This window comes from Platalea leucorodia (assembly GCF_965183815.1).
Source record: "Platalea leucorodia genome assembly, contig: HAP1_HAP1_SCAFFOLD_210, whole genome shotgun sequence".
Taxonomy (NCBI): domain Eukaryota; kingdom Metazoa; phylum Chordata; class Aves; order Pelecaniformes; family Threskiornithidae; genus Platalea; species Platalea leucorodia.
In genome coordinates, this window is record NW_028121349.1 from 145,855 (window position 1) to 152,373 (window position 6,519).

General features: G+C 53.0%; 1 pseudogene across 1 annotated transcript; it reads left to right on the forward strand.

The window, feature by feature from the left end:
- The first annotated feature begins 5,220 nt into the window (after positions 1–5,220).
- On the forward strand, positions 5,221–6,148 carry LOC309603840 (olfactory receptor 14A16-like; annotated as a pseudogene). Its single transcript has one exon. The product of its transcript is annotated as an olfactory receptor 14A16-like (transcript).
- Positions 6,149–6,519: the final 371 nt, after the last annotated feature.

The following is a 6,519-nucleotide window of genomic DNA, read 5'->3' on the forward strand; positions in this document are numbered from 1 at the left end:
TGTAGTTACTCCATCATAGAAGGCCACTAGGTTGGTCAGGCAGGACTTGCCCTGGGTGAAGCCATGCTGACTGTCCCGAATCACCTCCCTTTCCTCCATGTGCCTTAGCATAGCTTCTAGGAGGATCTGCTCCATGATCTTCCGAGGCACAGAGGTGAGGCTGACAGGTTGGTAGTTCCCAGGGTCCTCCTTTCTACCCTTTTTAAAAATGGCTGCAATAGTTCCCTTTTTCCAGTCCCCAGGGACTTCACCTGACTGCCATGGCTTTTCAAATATCAGGGAGAGTGGCTTAGCAACTACATCAGCCAATTCCCTCAGGACTCTGGGATGCAAGTTGGGCGGGAGTGTTGATCTGCTGGAGGGTAGGAAGGCTCTGCAGAGGGATCTGGACAGGCTGGATTGATGGGCCAAGGCCAACTGTATGAGGTTCAACAAGGCTCAGTGCCGGGTCCTGGGCTTGGGTCACAACAACCCCATGCAACGCTATAGTCTTGGGGAAGAGTGGCTGGAGAGCTGCCTGGCGGAAAAGGATCTGGGGGTGTTGGTCGACAGCCGCCTGAACATGAGCCAGCAGTGTGCTCAGGTGGCCAAGAAGGCCACTGGCACCCTGGCTTGTATCAGAATTAGAGTGGCCAGCAGGACTAGGGGAGTGATCGTACCCCTGTACTGGGCACTGATGAGGCCGTGCCTTGAATCCTGTGTTCAGTTTTGGGCGCCTCACTACAAGAAGGACATTGAGGTGCTGGAGCGTGTCCAAAGAAGGGCAGTGAAGCTGGTGAAGGGTCTAGAGAACAAGTCTTATGAGGAGTGGCTGAGGGAACTGGTTTTGTTAAGTCTACAGAAAAGGAGGCTGAGGGGAGATCTTGTCGCTCTCTACAACTAACTAAAAGGAGGTTGCAGTGGGTTGGGGGTCAGTCTCTTTTCCCAAGTAACAAGTGATAGGATGAGAGGAAATGGTGTCAAGTTGTGTCAGGGGAACTTTAGGTTGTATATTAGGAAAAACTTCTTCACCAAAAGGGTTGTGAAGCATTGGAACAAGCTGCCCAGGGAAGGGCATGTAGGCGTGGCACGTAGGGACATGGTTTAGTGATGGACTTGGCAGTGTTAGGTTAACAGTTGGACTCATTGATCTTAAAGGCCTTTTCCAAGCTAAATGATTCTGTGATTCTATGATTCTCCTTTTTGCCCATCCCTCTGGCCTGTCAATGTCCTTTGGGATGGCAGCCTTGCCCTCCAGTGTCATGTCAGCTCTCCTCAATATGGTTTCATCTGCAAACGCTATGAAAAAGAGCTCTCTCATCTCCTCCAGGTCATTAAAAACATGTGAAACAGGGTAGGTGGTGGGACAGACTCTTGCAGGACCCTTCTAGCTAGATGCCTCCAGGCAGAGTACCACACATTGACCGCATCCCTCTGAGCCTGACCAGCCATCTGGTTCTTTTCCCCTCTACTTATGCACCCATGCAGGCCATAATATCCTAACGTGGGCACAAGAATATTGTGAGGGATGATGCTGAACTCTTCACTGACTTGCAGGTTAAAAGACAGCCACTCTTCTCCCGCTGTCCAGCAATCCTGCCCTTTCATCCCGGAAAGCAAAGAGGGTGGCAAGACACAAGCTACCCTGGGGAAAACCAGTCACCTTCTTTTTCAGACACCCAGAAATGGGGTCTGAATGGACACACTCAGACACACTCACACGCAGCCTTGAGTTTTCCTGCTCATTCCTTGGGTGTTTTTGAAAGGTGCATGCAATGGTTGGGGGCTGCCAGTCATCAGGGAGTGCCCCCAGCCTCCATGACCTTATAAAGATGGTGGAGAGTGTCATCGCTGTGAGACTGGCTTGCCCTCTCAGCTCCCTGGGATGCCACCTCTCCTTTCCCATAGACTGGCAAGGATTGCATTTGCTCAAGTGCCCCCTGACTTGATCCACATCCACCACTGCTTGATCTCCTCCAGAACCCCACCCTGAGTCACAGAGGCCTGAGAGACCTTGCTGGGGAAGACTGAGGCAAAGAGGATAACAGAGACTCTCATATTTACCTACACCTCCGCTTAGAAAACTCAGCAGTGGCCACACAGTATCTTTGTTTCTTCTTTAAGAGTTCCAGAAGTAGTAAACACGCAGATGGTGCCCTTGAATTGCCTTTCAAGTTTAGATTGTGTTGCGATCTGGACTATTGCTGAGCTTGGAGGATGCTGTCCTTGAAGACCAGCCGTACTGAGCTTTGCCACCATGTCACAGCTCTGTCTCCCACAGTATCGGCTCCAGCTCGTCCTGTCTGTGCCCCTGTCTGAGGGCACTGGTGCACATTTGTGCTGAAGCACCCCAGCTCTGGCAGCTGGCAAGCTCCTACTTGCCATAAGGAAACCTGTTACCCAGTGTCCAGGACCCTGTATGTGCAAAGGCTTTGCTTCAGAGCAGAGACACGGCATGGACAGAAGAATTCTGAATGTCTTTCTATTCCTAGGACCACAAACTCAGAAAGAAATGCCTAAATTCACCCAACTGAAGACATTCCCCAGCTTGCAGAAATTAGATCCCTGCCTGTCACCTGCCAGGTGTCCTGTCTAATGATGGAAAAACAAAAGGTGATTCTCATGGCCAACTCTTTTCCCAAGAGGAGAACTGCCACTGCTGGAAAGTAGTGTCTCTCCCCAGCTGAGGGAGGGAACATCAGTGATGCCTTCAGCCTGTTTCACAGCAGGTTCCCCTGGAGCCCCAGAGACATCTGGAGGGAGCCCAGAGAGGGCAGAGATAGTGTTGCCTTGGGCTGGTCCTGTGCTGCTGAGCTGGGCTGGGCTCCTGGGACAGAGGGAGCTCGTGGGAAGTGGGCAGCACTGCAGAGAGAAAAGCTCTGCCCAGGAGCAGCAGCTCTGCAAAGCGCAGCAGGGCTGAGGGCACTGCCTGCAGGCATGGAGGGGACATGAGTGAGGCAGAGACAAGTTAAAGGCAGGCATGAGTGGGAAGATGGCCGAGAACTCACTGGGGGAGAGATCTTCAAAGCCCTCTACATGGTAAGTCTCTGGATGCAGGGCAACGTACCTTGTGTTCCTGGAGGGATGTCCAAAAACTGGCACATCCCACAGCCTATGAGATCTTTCAGGAGGACTCTCACAGTTTCTCTATTGGAGAGGAGGAGGATGTGCTCCAGAGCAGGGCTTCCCTGCTGCACCATCAGAGGGACGGGGCATGGCTGCTGCCTTCTCCCAGGGACAGACGCAAGGTGTGAATCTCGGTGTGCAGCCAGGGGTGCCCGGGGCTGTCCTTCGGAGCAGGGTCCCTGCACCCCAGGGGGCTGTGTGCCAGGGCAGGGACTCTGCTGCCTGCCAGGGTCAGCACTCAGCCTGCCTGGGGAGCTCCTCACGGTGTTGTGGGGAGAAGCTGTGCAAGGAGTGACCCCTGGCCAGGCAGGGTTCTTCTGCTGTTGAGAGGGTGCTGCATGGGACAACGCTGCTCTCAGATCCAGCTCATGCCCAGGTCATTTCCAAGGGGACTTTTCATGAGTACAGTCAGGGTTTCCTGCTTGAGTCTGTGCTTTCCTGAATCTATGCTTCCACTTTTCTCTGGCTTGGCTTGGTGGGACTGGAAACTCAGCTGTGCAGGTTAGAGAAGGGGCTGAGACTCCTAAACCATCACCTTGGGGTCTACTAGGAAGCTCAGCAAGTACCTTCACCCCCCACCAGCCTAGAGCTAAAACTGGTATCACCTTTCCAGTTTCATCAGGGTTTGCGTGACCAGCATGCTCGTTGGCCCCTGCACACACACACAGAGGCTGCAGGGCAGAGCTGGGCACACAGGGGCTGGGATAGGGTCTGGGAGCACTGGCAGGGAAGAGATGTGGGGCCAGAGAAACAGATCCCAGCAGGGACAGCACAGGCAGTAGAGACATGGGCAGGGAGAGAGGGAAATGCTAAGGGAAACCCTGCTGCAGAGGAGATATGGGTGCCTGCCAGCCATGCCCTGCAGTACAGATGCCTTCCCTGAGCAACACCCTTCTTGTCTCCTCTCCCACCTAGCAAAGCCCTCAGCCAGCCCATGGCATATAGGGTGTTAGTCACCTCCTCATCCATCTGCCAGCAGGAGAGATCAAGTGCATTTCCCACTGACCAGGGGCTGAAGGTCATTGCCCTGTGTTATCAGCATCTGGGAAGGGCTCTGCAGTGCTGGGTAAGGGAAAGGCTTTCCTGAGTGTCCCTCTGCCTCTCCATTGCCTCCCTCAGCTGCTCTTGGTGTTGATGTCAGGATCTCTGAGAATAATAGTTTCAGCTGAGTCAGGCACGGATCTCGTGGGTCCTCCCATTCAGATGTGTTTAAGGCAATGAGGTGTCCAGCTTTCCTCTAACCTGTGAAGCTCTGGGCAATGCAGTCTGTGAGGCTAGGAAATGAGCTGATTTTCCCTTAATCAGATGCCATCATTAGCACACTTGGCTATCTCCTTGGGGTGTCCTTCCAAACTGCCAGATGCCTTCCAGGATGCACAATGAGCCATGTGTGTCTTTGGCTAGAAATGGGGTGCTAAGACCTTGGGAAACGGGAAGACATTTAGTGGTCTGCAGTGGATGCCTTTGCTCTCAGCACTGTCTGGTGACTTTTCAGGAAAACGTAGGATTGTGATCACCCTCCATCTCAGAAAGGTGCAAGCACTGGGCAGCTGGGAACAACACGGAGGGACAGACCATCACCCCTCACTCTTCACTAAACCATAGGCAATCCTCTTGTCTTGTAGGACTCACTCTGTTGTCCCTGAGTGCAGCAGAAATGCTGAGGGTTTCTGACACGCAAACACACTCCCCAGGGGCGAATGAGGGGAGATGTAAAAATAACCTCTCGAACTGCCTTCTGCCATCCCCATTGCTTAGCGCTGGCAGTGCAGATGCAGACAAGCTCTTCTGTTTTGGGAGCAGTTTCATCTGATAAAGTCAAAAACTAGCACTGGCTCCTGCCCCCACCGTTCCCATGAACTCACTGCTGTAGAGCAGGGCTGACTCCTCAGCCATCAGCGGGCACAGCACGCGCTCCTCACCACACACTGAACCAGCACCAACCAGAGATCCAGCCACAGAGCTGAAGGAAGGTCTCCTAGAAAGGCAAAAGGGAGGGTGTGTGCAGCAGGGGAGGGTTTATGGGAAATGGCTTTGATTTTGCTCAGAGAAGTCTCCCTTATCGTCTCATCACCTTTTCCTCCTTAGACAGTGCCGCATGCCCAGAAGCAGTAAATGTCCAATGGCAGCTCCATCACTGAATTCCTCCTCCTGGCATTCGCACACACACGGGAGCTGCAGCTCGTGCACTTCTGGCTCTTCCTGGGCATCTACCTGGCTGCCCTCCTGGGCAACGGCCTCATCATCACCGCCATGGCCTGCGATCACTGCCTCCACACCCCCATGTACTTCCTCCTCCTCAACCTTGCCCTCCTCGACCTGGGCTCCATTTCCTCCACTGTCCCCAAAGCCATGGCCAATTCCCTCTGGGACACCAGGGCCATCTCCTACGCAGGATGTGCTGCCCAAGTTTTTCTGTTTGTCTTATTGATGTCGGCAGTTTTCTATTCTCACCATCATGTCCTATGACCGCTACGTTGCCATCTGCAAACCCCTGCACTACGGGACCCTCCTGGGCAGCAGAGCTTGTGTCCACATGGCAGCAGCTGCCTGGGGCGGTGGGTTCGTCTATGCTGTGCTGCACACGGCCAATACATTTTCAATACCGCTCTGCCAAGGCAATGCCATGGACCAGTTCTTCTGTGAAATCCCCCGGATCCTCAAGCTCTCCTGCTCCGACTCCTACCTCAGGGAAGTTGGGCTTATTGTGGTTAGTCTCTTAGCAGCATATGGCTGTTTTGTTTTCATTGTGGTGTCCTACGTGCAGATCTTCAGGGCCGTGCTGAGGATCCCCTCTGAGCAGGGACGGCACAAGGCCTTTTCCACGTGCCTCCCTCACCTGGCCGTGGTCTCCCTGTTTATCAGCACTGCCATGTTTGCCGACCTGAAGCCCCTCTCTATCTCCTCCCCATTGCTGGATCTGGTGGTGGCAGTGTTGTACTCAGTGGTGCCTCCAGCAGTGAACCCCCTCATCTACAGCATGAGGAACAAGGAGCTCAAGGATGCAGTGTGGAAACTGATGACTGGATGCTTTTCTGAAGCAGTAAACTGTCCATTTTCTCATGCATATCGCTCATAGTGTAGCTCATTACAGGCTCAGCCTGTCTTCTGGAGGTTTTGGTGGTGGTGGTGGAGGGGTTTTTGCTCTGTTTTACATATGATAATGTTGTGCACAAAGAAATGTCATTCTTCATACCATTTCTAATTCCTTATCTACCTTTCTAGTGTTACCCAGAGAGCGCTGAAAAGACTGTTGAAATAAGAGCCATGTTCTCTGTGCATTTAAAAAAATAAAGGACCCTGCAAAGACTTCTTTATTTGAGATCCTTTTTCTGAGACTTCTTCTGGTGTCGCAGTGGCAGTGCCTCTGTGCAGACGTGGAGGGGAAAAGAGTCCTGGCACAGCAGCACTGCC